The sequence below is a fragment of the Euprymna scolopes genome, chromosome 34, assembly GCF_053919585.1.
Source record: "Euprymna scolopes isolate OS-2025 chromosome 34, ASM5391958v1, whole genome shotgun sequence".
Classification (NCBI taxonomy): Eukaryota; Metazoa; Mollusca; class Cephalopoda; order Sepiida; family Sepiolidae; genus Euprymna; species Euprymna scolopes.
This window is the reverse complement of record NC_136515.1, coordinates 76,863,888-76,868,538: the sequence shown is the minus strand read 5'-3', so window position 1 is coordinate 76,868,538 and position 4,651 is coordinate 76,863,888. Positions and strand designations below refer to the sequence as shown.

Here is a 4,651-nt window from a genome sequence, read left to right as displayed (position 1 = left end):
AGGAAAGAGGGGTGTGATGTTTTGACGGAGAAGACAAAATTTCAAATTCAGAGAGAACCGTAATATCTCTGATGCATTTGAGAGGAACACAAACATTAAAACATTTAGATAAAACAAGTTTCTCAGAATCAGAAAGGACCACGCTGGAGAAATTGAAAACGCTTCTCTACCCTGCAACCTCTCTCCCACAGAAGAGACGTTGCGAGCCTATCCTTGTTTTATCGTTATTTTCATGGCAGGTGCTCGTCTGAACTCCAATCTCTGGTCCCCTCTCGCCAATCTTTCACGAAAAACACCCGTCTAGCTGAATCCACTGTGAAAAATTTCCCCCACTCTAAATCAAAACGCGGATTCCATGAACAAAGCTTCTTTCTTAGAACTGCACGCCTGTGGAACTCTGTTCCGTCTGCCTGCTTCCCTCTGGACTACAACTTGGATGTCTTCAAGTCCAATGTTAACAAATTCCTAATGAACCGCCCCCTTAATTAAACACATCATCAAATCTCCACACTAACGTAATGTACTTGCAATAACCCTTATCCCTGAGTGGCTTCCGGGCCTTGATAAGTGGTGATGTTACATGATAAGGGCTGTCCTCTGTTCATGTAAGTATAAAAATAAAGAGATTAGTTAAAATGAAAATAAGAGAAAGCAGAAATCGAACCCTGGACATAAGTTTTAAAGAACAATAGGTTTAAAGTGAATGTCCAGTAAATTGTTAATTCGGATGAAATAAATAATAAATAAACTATTCAATTGTTAAAAGAATGTGGATAATAACATATGGGTTAAATAAATTAGATATGTAGGTTGAATTCCTTTGTGGAAACAACACAAGAAAAAATAGGTTATTGGGAAATCAATGTCGGAAACGTGCAAAGTCGCGCATGTTGAAACACGTGAATTTTGCTCACGTGGCCGGGATGCATGGATTTCTCAATATAGGAAGTGAGAGTTAGTTGGTCGCAGAGACAGTCAGGGGAGACAGTCAGGGGAGAAAACTCAGAGACAGGCGGACGTCTGAAGCGAGACGTCACTTCAGAAACTAAAATGTGAAACTTTGAATTCTTAATGAGGAAATCACGACCGGTCGTAAGGAAATAAATTCATCATGTGTTTTGTGATAAAGCTCATCTTTGTGTTTGTGATTTCTACAAAAAGGTAAATTGTATTGTTATTATATGTCTGTGTTATAAAATGTCATTACATACACATCTCTCTCTCTCTCTCTCTCTCTCTCTCTCTCTCTCTCTCTCTCTAAGATACAACATCATATGTAATAAGACAAGAACTCTCACTAAGACTCATATCTTTACTAATAAGAACTCACGTAACATACGCGCACAAGTGGTATCGTCTAATACTAATAATAATAACTATATATAACAGTGATCACTGTGTAAAAAAAAAAGAAAAAAAGGTGCTTATCAAGGTTGGTGTTGTCCGAACAAAATCTATTCCTAATTAGTAACGACAAATATTTGTTGAATTTCCGAGTAAATGATTTCGTATTAATCTCGTCATGATTCCCAAGAAGACGAGAAAAACGGAGGAAATCAAAGGACAAAAAACTGTAGGTAGAGTGCCATAAACGATGGCGACTAGACAAAAGGTGTTCAAGTTGCCATGAAAAAATTTTTTAATATAGTTGGTAAGAAAAGGACGCTAAATAATAAAACTATGGGACAATTTGGCATGAGAAATACGTTTGGAAATATAACAAGGAGCTACATTATTTTCTAAACAAGATTTAAGAAAGGAAATAAAAAGTTTAAGATGAGATTTTTTTCTTTTTTAAACCTGAAGGCCGGTTGAGGGCATTTATCTATGATCGGGTGTGCCTTTTTCGAAAAATAGTAGAAGAGTTTATTTGGGGTACAAAATTTACATATGACGGAGAAGAGCGTTCTTTTAGACCTTAGACGTCTTTCACCATCCTCGTCAGGGGCAAACGATGGCATTTTGATCTTTAAAAAAAAAAAAAAGAAAATATGGGGAAGAAATTAAAATTAATGGTGAAAATGAGAGCGACTTATTTACAATTACTGTAAAATATATGTACAGGGAGGAAGGAAGGGGAGAAGAAAAAAATAAAATGTGGATTATATACATACATGTATGCGTGTGTGTGTGTGTGTGTGTGTGTGTATACTTTTAAATTGTCTTTACATAAGTATTAATTTGTTGCTACACAGTCATGAGCATGTTTCGACCTTCTAGTATTTAGTAACTAGAGATCTCATCAGGCAACAATGCTTATATTCAAAAACGGAATTCTTAATGAAAAACAAAAATCAACTTTCAGCAAAAGAAGGTTTTTAGTAAAAAAGGGTCAAGGGATGAAGTTCAGCTGTGCGGAGAACAAGGTTGATTGGGTGTGGATTTATTTATTTTTATCTTTCTGTATTTATTTTCTTATTCATTTATTCTATTTTATGTTGGGGTTAGAGAATGAAGTAGGTAGGGTTAGAAGTTGAGGAGTTTAGTTTGGGGGCCAACGCGTAAATAGATGTTATCTTCAACTAGTGTTTTCTTAGTTTATTCTATTTTATGTTGGGGTTAGAGAATGAAGTAGGTTGGGTTAGAAGTTGAGGAGTTTAGTTTGGGGGCCAACGCGTAAATAGATGTTATTTTCAACTAGTGTTTTCTTAGTTTATTCTATTTTATGTTGGGGTTAGAGAATGAAGTAGGTTGGGTTAGAAGTTGAGGAGTTTAGTTTGGGGGCCAACGCGTAAATAGATGTTATCTTCAACTAGTGTTTTCTTAGTTTATTCTATTTTATGTTGGGGTTAGAGAATGAAGTAGGTTGGGTTAGAAGTTGAGGAGTTTAGTTTGGGGGCCAACGCGTAAATAGATGTTATTTTCAACTAGTGTTTTCTTAGTTTATTCTATTTTATGTTGGGGTTAGAGAATGAAGTAGGTTGGGTTAGTAGTTGAGGAGTTTAGTTTGGGGGCCAACGCGTAAATAGATGTTATCTTCAACTAGTGTTTTCTTAGTTTATCTGCTGCCAGTTTAAAACCTATATGAGCTAGTGTGTTTTTAATTCTTTTTTATTATTATGTTTTTTCTCTTAGTATACTCATGAACGGGGGTAAGAAAGAAAGGAAAGGGAGTAAGAAAGAGGAAGCAAGAAAGATAGGGAGTAAGAAAGAAAAGAAAGATAGGGAAAAGGGCAAAGAATGATGGGAGAAGAGGAAGCATAGGGAGATGGAGGAGAAGGAAAAAGGGAAGAAGAGGAAGAGAAAAGAAAGAGAGAAGAGGGAGAAAGCGGACCCATAATTTGTTTAATAGTGGTAGTTTGTTTTCATTCACTTTACCCAAACCTGATTTCCTAGACCACCCCTAATATTTATTACGATTCCATTTGTTAGTTTAATATATATTTATATATTAGTATATTTAAAAATTTGTTTTTAATAGTCTTAAAACGTTTCGTAATAATAGTAATTGCAACTCAGAATGTATATCATACCTAAACTTATGAATATCGAACGCAGTCATTCGTTATGACAGCGATAATGAACAGTTAAAAAAATAGAGGGTGATTGTGAATCCATCCGAGTTATTTGCTACTAATTAGCAATGATGTAACTTTATTGAAGGTTATAATAATTATTTGTAAATAGCAATACCCACAGATCTTGTACACGTAAAGGACAATTTATGCACACGTATCCATATATATATTTTTTTTACATGGTGGTCATTACTTATCAAGGCCCGGAAGCCACTATTTATTTATGTGTGTGTGTGTGTGTGTGTGTGTGTGTGTGTGTGTGTATATATATATATATATATATATATATATATATATATACCAATAATGCACCGTGTTGAAAAATTCTTTTTTTTTCCCCCTCCCCTGGAAGGTGTGAGTCCTTAGATTGTCCTTATCTATATATGGTCCATAACGAACAATGTCAAGTAACACAAAAAGCACGAAATAAGGGTTTTGGGGCCGTTTCGTGCAATTGTCGAAAAAGTTACCTACCCATGTCAATGGAATTTAGCATTGTCTGTATACAGTCGCGATAACATCTTTCGGCATACGGACAGGACTTGTGGCGCAATGGATAACGCGTCTGACTACGGATCAGAAGATCCCAGGTTCGAATCCTGGCAAGTTCGTAATAATTTTAACCATCATTTTATCTAACGTTTACTCATTATCCTTAACCTTATGGTATATTTTTTTCAGTCATTTTGCTTTATGCATATGGGAATTTCCCATGCTTCGAGTTCACAAGGTAAGCGCTGATGGTAAAACGATGTTGAGTGTACTTGATGTTGAGTGTACTCGATTTTGTGTTTGACTGCACGTTGTGTGTGCCGACGTGGCATAGCCGCTAGTTATAAATAAAATAAAAAGTAAATAGGAAAATGTAAGAAGATTAGATGTGTTGTTGTAATGACCATTTTTAATAATCATAATACGATCAAATTCTCAAGTGTTAATTAAAATACTCATTTAATTAGTTGAAATAAGAAAATATTTTTTATGATTGGTGCATTGATCTAAATAAATAAAGCGCATGTGAGAATAGAAAAAGAGATATAAAAGCATGATAACCCGACATATCTATAAAGAGTAGTATATATATATATATATATATATATATATATATATATATATATATATATATATATATA

General features: G+C 34.6%; 1 non-coding gene across 1 annotated transcript; it reads left to right on the top strand.

Annotated features, from left to right (window-relative positions):
• Positions 1-4,056: 4,056 nt before the first annotated feature.
• On the top strand, positions 4,057-4,129 carry Trnar-acg (transfer RNA arginine (anticodon ACG)). The gene has a single exon. It is a non-coding gene; the product is annotated as a tRNA-Arg (tRNA).
• The last annotated feature ends 522 nt before the right edge of the window (positions 4,130-4,651 follow it).